Source organism: Saccopteryx bilineata, chromosome 9, assembly GCF_036850765.1.
Source record: "Saccopteryx bilineata isolate mSacBil1 chromosome 9, mSacBil1_pri_phased_curated, whole genome shotgun sequence".
NCBI lineage: Eukaryota > Metazoa > Chordata > Mammalia > Chiroptera > Emballonuridae > Saccopteryx > Saccopteryx bilineata.
In genome coordinates, this window is record NC_089498.1 from 41,491,215 (window position 1) to 41,506,779 (window position 15,565).

Sequence of the window (15,565 nt, forward strand, 5' to 3'; positions counted from 1 at the left end):
CTCTGGATTGTTTGTAGCTCCAAGAAGGTTGCTGAAGGCCAGTCACGGGCAGTGTCTCAAACTGGTCTGTGCTGGGTTTCTGCCAGGGAGGCCCAGGGCTAGCACAACCAGTGGCCAGCTGCAGACAGCATCGGTTCAGGACCTAACTACCCTTGCCAGAGTGGTATCCTAAGGTAAAGTGCCTCACACCAGGCCCAGCTGAGGCAAGTTCCATTTTCTGTAATCAGCACTAACACAGTGGCTCATGTGCACTGGGTAGGGTGGAGCTTCACAGTCAGCTGGACGGGGCATTGGCTATTATGTCCGGCTAGGCTAGATTCCACAGGGGGAAGGGAAAGAGGCTTGGCGTATGGACATTTAACATGTGAGTCCCTGTGAGTCTATTGTTGGATATGGTCAAAGGGCTTAGCCACCTTTGGAGGGGGCACAGTCAACCCCAGAGGAGGACTCTCTCAGTTTTCTTCCCTGAGACTGGGTTCTCACCAGGTGAAAGAACTTCTTCAGAGGGGATTGTTGGCCACACTTGGTCTGAACATGCTGCTCACCTTGTTGGGGAGAAATAAAATTTAAGTATTCAGCAGTGGCCAAGGGATCAAGCTCTGGAGCAGGGGCCACATTCCCTGTCCTAAGCTCCTGACAAAGAGATTCCTGAAGTAGGGGGTACCACAAACATTGTATTCACAACCTCAGCTGCCCTAACCCAGCAAACGTGCAACCTGTATAAGGGTTGGTTGGGTGAGGCCAGTCTGAGCCCACACTACAGTCTTAATACAGAAGGCTCTGTGGAAAGACCAGGCAGTTGCAAGAAGACGAGGAATAGCTGAAAAGTAGAGACAAATCGTACAAATCTTGGGGCGTTTAAGGAGCTTTTGTCATCTCTAATCAGGAAGAACCTAATCTTTATACAAAGATTAGCCACTCCCACAGTACCCAGGCAAAGAAAACACAAACAGCAGAAAGTGCTATAGCTGCAGACTGGGGGCCCACAGTGGGGTAAAAAACAGCTGACGCCAACCCACGATAAACTAGAGCCAACACTACTGGTAGTGGGTAACAGGCAGCACCAACCCTAGGCTCAACTACCTACACAAGCAGCACACCCAGAGGTGGAGTCTAGCAGGCACCAGACACTGTGGAGAATAAATACGCCCACAGGACAGACATTGTATAGTTTAAAATACACATGATCAAGGTTCACCCTTAGAGCCAGCCAGCCTGCAGGGATAATGTTACCCACGAAAGGACCAACTGCATCTAATACTCACATACAACAAGAGGAAACATAAGTCCCTAAAGAAGCATTCTAGAACAAGAAAAACAAGTGGCCAGGAGGACAGAACCACCGAGCCCATCTTCTTCATAAAGACCTCACAAAAGTTTCAAAGTCAGACGGCACTACCTAATATACAAACAAAATGGGCCAATAGAGAAATGCAACCTCAATTAATCAAGAAGAGAAATCCCCAGAAAAATAACTGAATGAGATGGAAGTAACGAAAATACCAGATGCAGAATTTAAAACAATGTTTTTAGGATGCTCAAGGATCTTAGAGCACCAATGGATGGACATAATGAGCACCTAAATCAAGAAATAGCAAGCATCAAAAAGGACATTAAAATCATAAAAAAGAACCAGTCAAAACTTACAAATACAGGCCCTGGCCAGTTGGCTCAGTGTTAGAGCGTCGGCCTGGCATGCAGAAGTCCCAGGTTTGATTCCTGGCCAGGGCACACAGGAGAAGTGCCCTTCCACTTCTCCACACCTCCCCCTCTCCTTCCTCTCTGTCTCTCTCTTCCCCTCCTGCAGCAAGGCTCCATTGGAGCAAAGATGGCCCGGGCGCTGGGGATGGTTCCTTGGCCTCTGCCCCAGGCGCTGGAGTGGCTCTGGTCGCAAGAGAGCAATTGCCCCGGAGGGGCAGAGCATCGCCCCCTGGTGGGCAGAGCGTCGCCCCCTGGTTGGCATGCCGGGTGGATCCCGGTCGGGTGCATGCGGGAGTCTGTCTGACTGTCTCTCCCCGTTTCCAGCTTCAGAAAAATACAGGAAAAAAAAACCTTACAAATATAATCTCAGAAAAAAGACTGCACTAGAAGAATGAACAGCAGGCTGGATGAGGCAGAGAACTGAATCAGCGATGTAGAGGGCAAGATAAATGAAAGCAAAAAGCAGAGCAGCAAAAAGAAAAGAGACTCAAAAAGTCTGAGGAAACTCAAAGAGAGCTCTGGGACAACATGAATAGAAACAACATCCACATAATAGGGGTTACTGAAGGAAAAGAGAACGAACAAGGGATAGAGAACCTGTTTGAAGAAATCATAGCTGAAAACTTCCCTAAATTGATGAAGGAAAATCTCACACAAGTTCAACAAGCACAGAATTCTATTAAAGGGAAACCCACCATGTCTTGCCTACACCAAGACATATAATAATTAAAAGTCCAAAATTAAGAAACAAAAATGAATACTAAAAGCTGCAAGAGAAAAGCAGCAAATTACCTACTGAGGAGCCCTCATAAGGATGACATCCGACTTCTCAACAGAAACACTGGAGGCCAGAAGAAATTGACAAGAAATATTCAAAATGATGCAAAGCAAGAACCTACAACCAGACTTCTTTACTCAGCAAGGCTATCATTAAAAAATTGAAAGAGAAATAAAAAGCTTCTCAGACAAAAAAAACACGCAAGGAATTCATTACAACCAAACCAGTACTACAAGAAATGTTAAGGGGCCTGCTGTAAAAAAAGCAAAGGAAAAGAAATATAGAAAAAGAGAATTGTAGATTTAAAGAATAAAATGGCAATAACAACTACATATAAATGGATTAAATGCTTCAATCAAAAGACATAAGGTAGCTGCATGGATAAGAAAACAGGACCCGTACATATACTGTCTACAAAACACATAGACTGAAAGTGAAGTGATAGAAATAAGTATTTCACGTAAATGGAAATGAAAAAAAAGCTGCGGTAGCAATACTTATATCTGACAAAATAGACTTTGAAACAAAGGCTACAGTAAGGGATAAAGAAGGTCACTACATAATGATAAAGGGAGCAATGCAACAGGAGGATATAACCATTGTAAAAATCTATGCACCTAATATAAGAGCACCTAAATATATAAAGCAGATTTTGATGGACATAAACGGTGAGATCAACAACAATAATATAATAGAAGATTTTAATACTCCACTAACATCAATGGATAGATCCTCCAGACAGAAGATTAACAAAGAAACAGCGGCCTTCAATGACACACTAGATCAACTGGATTTAATAGATATCTTCAGAACCTTTCACCCCAAAGCAGCAGAATATACATTCTTTTCAAGTGCTCATGGTACATTCTCTAGGATAGACCACATGTTAGGACACAAAACAAGTCTCAATATAATTAAGATGATTGAAATCACATCAAGCATCTTCTCTGATCACAGTGGCATGAAACTAGAAATCAATTACAATAGAAAAACTGAAAAACATTCAAACACTTGGAGGCTAAACAGCATGTTATTAAATAATGAATGAGTTAACAAGATCAAGGAAGAAATAAAAAAATTTCCTTGAAACAAATGAAAATGAACATACTGTACAACAACTCAAAATTTATGGGACACAGCAAAAGCAGTCCTGAGAGGGAAGTTCATAGCATTACAGGCATACCTTAAGAAGCAAGACAAAGGTCAAATAAACAACTTAACCCTGCATCTAAAAGACCTAGAAAAAGAATAACAATAAAGCCCAGAGGAAGTAGAAGGAAAGAAATAATAAAGCAGAAATAAATGACATAGAGGCTAAAAAATAATACAAAATATCAATGAAACCAAGAGTTGGTTCTTTGAAAAGGTAAACAAGATTGATGAACCTTTAACCAGACTCATCAAGAAAAAAAAACAGAGAAGACTCAAATAAATAAAATTGGAAGTGAAAGTGGAGAAGTAATAACTGACACCACAGAAACACAAAGGATTGTAAGAAAATACTATGAAGATCTATATGCCAAAAAATTGGACAACCTAGGTGAAAAAGATAAATTCCTAGAAACATGTAATCTTCCAAAATTTAATCTGGAAGAATCAGAGAACCTAAACAGACTGATTACAACAAATGAAATTGAAACAGTTACCAAAAAACTCCCAGCAAACAGAAGTCCTGGACCAGATGGCTTCACTGGCGAATTTTACCAAATAATCAAAGAAGAACTAACATCTATCCTTCTCAAGCTATTTCAAAAACTTCAAGAAGAGGGAAGACTTCCAAACTCTTTTTATGAGGCAAGCATAATCCTCATTCCAAAACCAGGTAAAGACACTACAAAGAAAGAAAACTATAGGCCAATATGCTTGATGAATTTAGATGCTAAAATTCTCAACAAAATATTAGCAAACTGGATCCAGCAATACATGAAAAAAATCATACATCATGATCAAGTGGGATTTATTCTGGGAAGGCAAAGCTGGTACAATATTTGCAAATCAATCAATCTCATTCATCACATAAACAAAAGGAAGGATAAAAATCACATGACAGTATCAACAGATGCAGAAAAAGCATTTGATAAAATCCAGCACCCATTTATGATCAAAACTCTCAGCAAAGTGGGAATACAGGGAGCACACCTCAACATGATAAAGGCCAAAAAGAGCGGTAATGAAATAGTATAATAGAGTAACTATATTTATTTTTATATCCGGGCACATGCCGCAAACCAGCACAGCTAATAATTTCAGGTCCCGAGTAGGAATTGTGTGGAATTAAGAAAATAGATGACATTAAGAAAATACAGGGTCAGCAGGGCCCTATAATTGCTACTGGCAAGAACAAAGCATGCCCCAAAACTGCATCTTGCTCTATTTATAGGGTAAAGTGTGCCATTAGCAAATCAATGAGATTTTTGATCATGTTTCCTTCTTCTTTTTTTTTTTTTTTTGTATTTTTTCCGAAGCCAGAAACAGGGAGGCAGTCAGACAGACTCCCACATGCGCCCAACCGGGATCCACCTGGCACGCCCGCCAGGGGGTTGATGCTCTGCCCATCTTGGGGCGTTGCTCTGCCGCAACCAGAGCCATTCTAGCGCCTGAGGCAGAGGCCACAGAGCCATCCTCAGCGCCCGGGTAAACTTTGTTCCAATGGAGCCTTGGCTGCGGGAGGGGAACAGAGAGACAGAAAGGAAGGAAAGGGGGAGGGGTAGAGAAGCAGATGGTTGCTTCTCCTGTGTGCCCTGGCCGGGAATCGAACCTGGGACTCCTGTACGCCAGGCCGTTGCTCTACCACTGAGCCAACCGGCCAGGGCCTGATCATGTTTCCAATGCAACCCAAGAATTTTACCAAGTGCAGAAAACCCCCACCATACATATCATCTTAACTTTACACCAAACAAAGGATAGAAGAAAGTTGCCTCCAGTCTTTCTAGGGAACATGGGGGTAGTGTAAACAATCTAGCACCAAGCTTAACAGCCTTTTGCAACCTAATCAGGCAAGTGAGGTGGGGAGTTGGGCAGACTGTTAGCTTACAGCCAATTCCCCACACCTCTGTCTCCCCAAAATCTAAACTCCAAATGCTCTGTTGGTTTTCTGGTCCTCAACAGGCACATATTTCTCTGGAATACCAAAGGGTGCACCTGGGAAACATCTAGGGCTCACCAGTGCTCCCTGGTGCACACCTTGAGAACCACTGCCCTAAAGTCTCAGTCAGAAAATGACTAGACCTGATAAATGAATTTGGCAAGGTGACAGGATATAAAATTAATATTTAGAAATCAGTGGCATTTTTATACACCAACAATAAACTGTCTAAAAGAGGAATTAAGAAAACAATCCCCTTCACTATTGCAACAAAAAAATAATAAAGTACCTAGGAGTAAATTTAACCAAGGACGTAAAGGACTTGTACTTGAAAAAATATAAAACATTGATAAAAGATATCAAGGAAGATACAAACAAGTGGAAGCATATACCGTGTTCATGGACAGGAAGAATAAACATCATTAAAATGTCTGTATTACCCAAAGCAATCTATAAATTCAATGCAATTCCTATTAAAATACCAATGGCATACTTCAAAAATATAGAACACATATTCCAAAATTTTATATGGAACCAAAAAAGAACACAAATAGCTTCAGCAATCTTAATAATGAAGAATAAAGTGGGAGGTATCACACTTCCTGATATCAAGTTATACTACAAGGCCATTGTACTCAAAACAGCTTGATACCGGCATAATAATAAGCATATAGTTCAATGGAACAGAACAGAGAACCCAGAAATAAACCCATGCCTTTATGGACAATTGATATTTGACAAAGGAGATAAGAGCATACAATGGAGTAAAGACAGCCTCTTTAACAAATGGTGTTGGGAAAATGGACAGCTACCTGCAAAAAAATGAAACTAGACCACCAACTTACACATTCTCAAAAATAAACTCAAAATGGATAAAAGACTTAAATGTAAGTCACAAAACCATAAACATATTGGAAGAAAACATAGGCAGTAAACTCTCCGATGTCTCTTGTAGCAATATTTTTGCTGATTTATCTCCACGGGCAAGTGACATAAAGGACAGGATGAACAAATGGGACTATATTAAACTAAAAAGCTTTTGCACAGCAAAAGACACTATGAACAAAATAAAAGACAAACCACACAAAGGGAGAACATATTCACCAATACGTCTGATATGGAGTTAATAAAAATTTATAAAGAACTTGTAAAACTCAACACCAGGAAGATAAACAATCCAATTTAAAAAATGGGCAAAAAAAATCAATAGGTACTTCTCCAAAGAGAATATAAAAATGATCAATAGGCTTATAAAAAAATGTTTGTCACTAATCATCAGAGAAATGCAAATTAAAGCCATAATGAGATACCACCTCACAGCTGTCAGAATGGTGCTCATTAACAAAACAACACACAATAAGTGCTGGTGAGGGTGTGGAGAAAAGGGAACCTTCCTGCACTGCTGGTGAGAATGCAGACTTGTGCAGCCACTGTGGAGAACTGCATGGAGTTTTCCCAAAAATGGAACTGCCTTATGACCCAGCTATCCCACATTTAGGAATATATCCTTAGAATACCAAATCACTGATTCAAAAGAAGATATGCACCCCCACGTTTATGGCAGCATTGTTTACAATTGCCAAGATCTGGAAACAACCCAAGTGTCCATGGATTAAAAAACTGTGATACATATATACAGTGGAATACTACTCAGCCGTGAAAAAGAAGGAAATCTTACCTTTTGCAACGGCCTGAATGGACCTGGAGATTATAATGCTAAGTGAAATCAGCCAGGCAGACAAAGAAAAATATCATATGATCTCATTTATATGTGGAATCTAATGAACAAAGTGAACTGAGGAACGGAATAGAGGCAGAGGCGGGGTTACAGGGACCAGAGGGACAGCAGTCAGAGGGCAGGGGGAGGAGGGGATAGGATCAGAGAAGGTAAAGGGATTAGTGAAACTATGTATACATAACACAGAGATATAGATAACGAGACAGCAAATCCTAGAGCAGGGGTCCCCAAACTATGGCCCACGGGCCGCATGCAGCCCCCTGAGGCCATTTATCCGGCCCCCACCGCACTTCCAGAAGGAGCACTTCTTTCATTGGTGGTCAGTGAGAGGAGCATAGTTCCCATTGAAATACTGGTCAGTTTGTTGATTTAAATTTACTTGTTCTTTATTTTAAATATTGTATTTGTTCCCATTTTGTTTTTTTACTTTAAAATAAGATATGTGCAGTGTGCATAGGGATTTGTTCATAGTTTTTTTATAGTCCGGCCCTCCAACGGTCTGAGGGACAGTGAACTGGCCCCCTGTGTAAAAAGTTTGGGAACCCCTGTCCTAGAGGGAAGAGAAGAAAGAGTTGAGGGGGAGAAAGTGGGTATAGAAAGGGACACAGGGGTGGGGGATGAGGGAGTTATATTCAGTGGGACACTTGAATCCATGTAAACACAGTAGATTAAACTTAATAAAAATTTTTAAAAAGACAATAAATGACAAATAGATGTGGAGAAAAGGGAACTCTTAACCACTGTTGGGATTGTAAATTGGTGTAGCCACTATGGAAAACAGTATGGAAGTTCCTTGGAAAACTAAAAATAGAACTGCAATATCTCCCAGCAATTTCACTTCTAGGTATGTATCTGAAGATAAAATTACTCTCTCGAAGAGGTATCTGCGCTCCAATGTTCATTGCAGCATTATTCACAATAACCAAGACATGGAAACAACCTAAGTGTTCACAGTGGATGAATGAATAAAGGAAATGGGATATACAAGTGAATATTATTTATCCACACAAAGAAGGAAACCCTACAATTTTCAACAATAGGCACGAAACTTAAGGGTATTATGCTAAGTGAAATAAGACAGAGGAAGACAGATATTGTATAATCTCTCTTATATGTGGAATCTAAAAAAGCCAAACTCATGGAAACAGATAGTACAATGGCAGCTGCCAGGGGTTGAGGGGTTGGGGAAATGGGCAGATGTTGGTATAAGGTACAAACTTTCACTTATAAGATGAACGAGTTCTGGGGATATAGTGTGCAGCATGGTGACTCGAGTTAACAATATTGCATTGTATACTAGAAATTTTCGATAAGGACAGTTTTAATGTTCTTATCATAGCAATAACAAACTGGTAAACATGTGAGATAAAGGATATACCAGCTAATCTTATGGTGGTATATATTTTGCAATAGATATGTATATAAAATCACATTGAACACCTTAAACTTACACAATGCTATATGTCAATTATATCTCAGTAAAGCTGTGGGCGGGGGAAACCCAAACACTGACTTGTTCCAGAAACACTCTCCCAGACATACCAGAAATAATGTTTTATCAGCTACCTGGGCACCCGTTAGCCCGTTCAAATTAACACATAAACTTAACCATCACAGTGCTCTTTCCCTCATTTGTGTGTGATATTCCTCAGCACAAACATCCTGTTTTACCTTCTCGGAGAATCGAGCTCCAGTCTTCTGAGGTGAGGGAAATGCAGTTTCCTGGATGTCTGGAGTGGGAGAAGGGATGTGGAGATCTTGCATTTTCATTATTAGACTTACATTGAATCCTGTTTTAAATCTCTTCATTCACTGTTGCTTTAAGAGATACTCAGCACTCTCAATTTCCAATATTTGGGAGGGTTCTTGTTGTAATTCAAGTTGTCTTGGCTTTCCTCCTGTCAGCCTAGTCTCTTTACTGTGGAGAAAGTTACCCTCTAATCTGCTTTTCAGCTTCCAAAACTTAGTTTCTTCTCCCTTGTTGCTTTTGCTCTTGTGGGTTGATGTCTTCATAAAATCCTTTTATAGCAATTCTGTCATTGAATTTTTGTTTAATTTTTAGAGGTATTAAAAGTAAGCACATGTGTTCAATATACTGTCTTTATCTGGCAGTTAGGTGAGTGTCCTTTAAAAACTGTGCATTATTGTTTTGCATGTATGTTTCTGTGCATCTGTTTCTGTGCATGGCTGTTAATGTGCTTGTCTCTGCATTACATTCAGGCATGCAGAGCCTCTGCACCCAGACAGATGTCACATTCTGTCTCTGCTGTGCATTGGTTATGTAAGCTTGAAGAACTGATTAGCCTTCCTGACTCTCAGTTTCCTCATTTGCTTATTTGCGGTCATTAGCTAAAAAAGTGATAGCAAACAGTATTATAACTGTAACAAGCTACTGCCACGTCCTTCCAGCAAAGCACCTCAGCACACACATGTGATACGAGTAGTGTGAATGTGTAAAGCTCCCTTAAGTCCCTTGAGTAAGCTCGAGATACGAAATCACATGGATTTCAGAACACACCCCAGTTTATTCACAAACCTAAGCGAAAGGTCATCAAAGAAAAAGGAGTCTATCCTGGCGAGGCTCTGTTTGACCATGTAGGCAGCTGAAACAATTAGATGAGAGCCTGACAATATACTGCTCACAAAAATTAGGGGATATTTTATCACTTCCTATTCATTTGGAAATATCCCCTAATTTTTGTAAGCAGTATATATGGATGCCCCACTGACCTGGCAGAGCCTTAACTCACACAGATCAAAGACCTCAAAAAGGAGGCTTTCAGTTTCCACCCCAGGGACTAGATTATATCAAACCAAGACTACAATTGAGAACAACTAAAAAAATTGAAACAAAGTTCAACAGAAAGGTGTTGAAAGCATCAGCACTATCAAGGCAGTGAGTATTTATTTGAGAGAGAAAGACCCTGGAGAGAAAAGAATTCCAAAGAGACCTGCCTGCCATTCTGCATTGCTTTCCCCTTTGAAGCATTTGCCAATTTCCAAGTGGCAGCTGAAAATATGAACAGATCTTTTGCAGTCTCATTAGACTTGGAGGACAAAGATGGAGTTCAAGGTCCACTAATGAGGAAAAGCTTGTTAAACATTTCAGATTTTCCTTTAGGACCCCGAAGTGCTACATTCTGGAGAAATGGTAAGGCAGAAATCAACCAGCTGACATAAACTCAAACCCGGATTGGCTGCAAATGCCTCTACCTGCTACTCATGCTGCCTCCCCCATCCTTGCAGCATGACGGAAGCCTAAGTATTTCCTTCTCCGGGGGAATGTAATATCACCCGAAGTCTGAAATTCTCTTTCTAATATATCATTTACAATGTCTTGAAATTATTTAAAACTATTTAAAAAATGAAAAAGTGTGCAAAAAGACAAGTGAGAAGCCAAGGAGGCTGGGGTAGTGTGTGAGGTTGCTCTGTGACTTTAACCTCCCCCCCCCCCACTTTCAGTGAGCCTAACAGTGGTTCAACAAGGTGCTGGAGCAAGCCACCAAGCAGACAAGAGAAATGCAAGTGTCTCTGTACACAGCAGTCGCCAGGGAGTTCTGTGGAAGCTGAGTAATGGCCAAGGGACTAATCGTGTCCCAGTGAGGATAAACTGTCACTCATTTTCTGCTCCTCTCTGGATGGGGCACACATGACACTCATATAGTCACCGCAGGCAGGGGTGATCTATTTAAAGCATTGTAAGACCCATCCAACTCATGTGGGGGGTGAGTCTTTCAGAAGCTCTGGGACTTTTAAATCTATAGAGCAGGGGTCCCCAAACTACGGACCGCGGGCCACATGTGGCCCCCTGAGGCCATTTATCCGGCCCCCACCGCACTTCCAGAAGGGGCACCTCTTTCATTGGTGGTCAGTGAGAGGAGCATAGTTTCCATTGAAATACTGGTCAGTTTGTTGATTTAAATTTACTTGTTTTTTATTTTAAATGTTATATTTGTTCCCGTTTTGTTTTTTACTTTAAAATAAGACATGTGCAGTGTGCATAGGGATTTGTTCATAGTTTTTTTTATAGTCCGACCCTCCAATGGTCTGAGGGACAGTGAACTGGCCCCTTGTGTAAAAAGTTTGGGGACCCCTGCTATAGAGGGTGGTGGTGTTGGAATATATGTCCTGGGTCACATGTGTGCAGGTGATGGAGAGGGTCTCTGCCCCACAACCTGCTTGTACCCCCTAAACTCCCCTTAGCTCCCACAGAGGTCGTTCTCCATTTCAGAAGCAGCTCCCAGTGAGACCCTGGGGCTCAGAACTATGGGGCATAGACCAAGAGCCAGGTCTCAGTCTGGGCGAGGTGGCCCTCCTCTGCCACCCCCAGCGCGTGCAGCACAGGGAGGGAAGCAGCTGCTCGGGAGCACCTCTGGGGCCTCTGCTAGGCCTCTGCACCATGAGGATCTCAGAGGCACTTCTTCGGGGGAGGGGCCTGTGGTGTAAGCTCCCAATTGATTGTGATAGAGCTATAAGAGAGACAAGGTCAGGGGCAGATTTAATGGCAGGTGCACTGGGGAAGTGCCTTGGGCCCAAACTTCTGAAGGACCCCGCAAACCCCCAACTTTATACCTTTTTCTAATGTAAGGGGCCCCATATTTTCTTCTGCACCCAGGGCCTCAACCGACCTTAATCCGCCTCTGGACAGGCTGGCACTGGGGTCTGAGAAGTCTTCAGCATTATGGTCATGGAGCAGAGCCACAGGATAAGTTCTGAAGCTCCAGGACCCTGGCCCCCACTCTGAGCATTAGACCCAACTTATAGTATTTACATGAAGACAGCTGAACCTTGGGGGGGGGGGCATTCGGATGAAATGAGGCACAGGAAGGGGTCAGGGTCAATACTTGTACCTTGAACCTTTGCTCTTTCTCGCCTGGCAGGTGCTAGGGACAGGGGCGCCTTCTCAACCATTATTTTACTTTGGCCCCAGAGAGAGAGGCACGGCATTTCCATTGTATAGGTGGGAGCCAGAGACCTGGTGAGGGGCTATGTATGTGTCCAGCTACATGATGAGTTAACAGAGCCTGTCTCCCCAGCAGTGGACAGGCAGGGGGCAGGTGCAGCACATTCTCCACCCAAGAGCTTTGCAATCTTGGGCAGACACTTCACATCTCTGAGTCCCCGCCTCCCCACTTGTAAGTCCAGGATGATTACTCCCATCTCTCAAGGTTGCTGGAGGGCTAAACTCTGGTAAGATAATGCATGTGAGCGGTGGATCCTGGTCCACAAAAGTGATCAAGCACTCTGGCTATTCTATGTAGTTATCAGTATTCCCTCCCCCCCTTAAACTGAATTCAGTAGAAGAACAACACCTGACAGCACTCAAATCTAGCGCCAGTTGGAAGTCACGTGGGTGTCTCGTCATGTGCTGCCCCCTCCTCCAAACCCAGTCTCCAAGGAGCAAGCACTCTTCCATGAACTGCAAGGCTTTTATTGATGGGATTCTCTAGTCAGACACCTGGACATGGAGGCTGCGGAGACTACTTAGTGATCAGGCAAGTGGCTTCCTTGGGGCTCCTGGCCAGGATGGTTCCATTAACATAAAGGACTTGAGTATATTTTATTCTGAAAAGAGAAAGTCAGGGAACCTAGTGAGTCTGCAGGGGTAGAAGACATCGAACTGCTCTGGACCCCCACTGGACCCTCTGCGGAGGTCCTGCAGGTCTGTTTGAAGGGTAGCCTCTGGATCTGGGCAGGTCACGGAGGGTTCCTCCCTATCTCCTGCACCACAAGAGCATCCCAGGATGTGTCCAGCAGCTTCCTCCAGTGGAGCAGAGAAAGGAGGAAGGGTCACCTTGGTAGGATGGAGGACAGTCTGGGGTGGAACAGGAAGAGGCTGCTGGGGAGAACCTGGTGGGGCTTCCTGAGCACTGCGGGCCCCTGGGAGTCTCCAGGAACCAGCGGAGCCCAGTCGGCTTTGTCCCCCTACCTCTGCACACGTGCAGTTGAAGTAGTGGCTTGTTCCCACCACCACTTAGGGCAGCAGAGAGAGTATTCATTGTGATTCTCCACAAAGGGCCACTTGAACCTGGGGAAGGTGAAGGGGGGGTTTGGAAGGTGCCTCCTCTCCTGGCATTTGGGGCACAGAATGACCCTCTGGGATCGAGGGAACAAAGCAAAATGACGTTTTTAGTGGGAGATAGAGTACGGAGCTTAAGGAATTAAGGTAAAGGAACCGGTGTTTGGAGAAGGGAAGGACTCAGTGCTAAAGATTTGAAGATCCAGGCTTGTGTGCTGGAGTAGATGAAGTCAGGGTGTCTAGAGCTGAGGGCCTGACACTGAGGACAGGTGGGGCCACGTGGAGGGTGTTTGGCTGGGCCTGGTAGATCTGAGTGGTCAGAGCCACCTCAGGAGCTCCAGAGCTAGACTGTGCCTCCCCAGATGGTCCTTGTGGAGAGCCATGTGGAGAGGAGAGCCCCCCACCCCCACTGATCTGCGCAGACCCCCAGGCGGGTGTCAGCGGCACAGACACACACAGCTGGACGCACCAGTAAGCTGAGAGCATGTTCTTTATCCTCTTCCGTCAATTTCTGATCGACGCAGTCCTTCAGTTTTCTGGCATTGGTCAATATTACAGAATTGTTTTGGTATTTTTCCACATAGGCAACATATTCATCTGGGGTTCCCATCAGGAATATGTTAACATCTTCTTTCACGGCTGGGCAAATGCCACAATCTGAAACACAAAGCAAGCTGGCACACCCTTGAAATGTTCATCAAGTTCATCAACACACATCCTTCCCTTTCTTCTCCCCAGGCACTGACATCCTCAGAATCACCCTAGGAAAATGTTAAAACTCCTGGAGCGTCCCTGTCTCCAGGCACCTGTGTCCCTGGCACCTACTTCCGCTGGAGATCAGGAGCAAGACAGCCCAGAGCAGCCCCAGGGCACCAGTCCGCATCATGGTGCAGGATGCAGGTGCTTCCTACCCAGCCCGGAAGCCTTTTATACCTGCCGTGGGCCCCACAGGGGAGCAGGAGAGGCCTGTATCTGATGCCTCCTTTTCCAGGAGACACTGCCAAGGCCATTCTCAGGCCACAGCTTGGAATCACCTGGGGCTGTAGAGGGAGGAAGTACATTTGTTGACAAGATCCTAAGTCCCTGAGTCAACAAAGGGCATTGGCTCGGCCTTCCTTGCCCCTCTGCAGGGGCACTGAAGGTTTATGAACTGAAATATCCCAGGTTGACTGAGAAAAGGGGCAAAAAGGGTTCCGAAACCAGGCCTCTGTCACAACTGCATGTGTCCTGGCAGTCTGGTTCTGGCTGTGGATTTTTCAGGCAGCTCAGTACTTAGCTGATGGCCTCACAGCTAGCAAGAGCCAAGGGAAGGCCAGAGCACGAGCCCTGGTCAGGCTCTCTGGCGGTCACTGCTTTCATCTCTGACGTCACGGGCTCAGTGGCTTCCCTTGACCACTGAGTCTGTTTCTGGAGCCCGAACCGTCCCCTGCGTGCTGGCCCAGAAGCCCTCGTTGCCTGCTGCCAGGTGCAAGTCTGCCACCTGCTTACTCTGGTAGGACCTCCACTCCCTCTGACACAGAAATATTTTTCCTCAATCTGTTTCTTATTTTCAGTTTCTTTGTACTGCTCACACCATCATTTTTGCAGAGCTACAACCCCAAAAAAGAAAAGCCAAGCCCCCCTATGGCCCATCACCTCTGTGTGATTTGTACCACCAGCCCCCTTCCCCGCTGCCCACTGCCTCTCTAAACGTATTCCGGTCCTGTCTCCTGCCTCACTGGCCTCCATTCTGCTTCTTGGCCATGTCAAGCGTGCTCCTGCAGAGGGCCTTTGCACGTGCTCCCCTTACCACCTGGAATGCTCGTTCTCCAAGTGTCTGCATGATTCACTGCCTAATTCCTCAGGTCTCTTCAACTGTCACCTTATCAGAGAGACTTCCCCCCACTCTTGATCCCGCCTATCAAAGGGGGATACCCTTTACCACAGCATCTGTTTTCCCCCTACCTCATCTTCCTCCATGGCCCTTCTTGCCATTTGTGCATTGTCCTCCAGTCCCTCTTAGATGTCTGATGAGCACCAGGAATGTGAGTGCTGTGTGTGCTGCTACATCCATAGGACTAGGCAGGAGTTGACACACAGTAGGTGCTTCACAGGTGTTCATTAGATGAATGAAAGGAGTATCCCATTTCTATGCCATCTGTAAATTTGCTATATATGTGCTTATGAATAGTGCCCAGGATTAATTAAATAAGGAAGAGGTTTCATATGTTTTGGTAAGTCAGAATTGAGAAGCTTTTTCCTGGG

The 15,565-nt window shown here is 44.2% G+C and overlaps 1 protein-coding gene across 2 annotated transcripts in view; it reads right to left on the minus strand.

The window, feature by feature from the left end:
* Nucleotides 1-12,720: 12,720 nt before the first annotated feature.
* The window catches only part of ZNF599 (zinc finger protein 599), a 48,994-nt gene continuing 46,149 nt past the window's right edge, over nt 12,721-15,565 (minus strand). Inside the window, exons 1-3 of one of the 2 annotated variants that reach the window (XR_010727078.1) lie at nt 14,147-14,270; nt 13,791-13,978; nt 12,721-12,867 (exon numbers count right to left, since the gene is read on the minus strand). The gene's annotated coding sequence lies outside the window, so the exon portion shown is untranslated. Of the gene's footprint in view, nt 12,868-13,790; nt 13,979-14,146; nt 14,271-15,565 lie in introns of those variants that run through there. The other variant, XR_010727076.1, reaches the window with a different exon arrangement.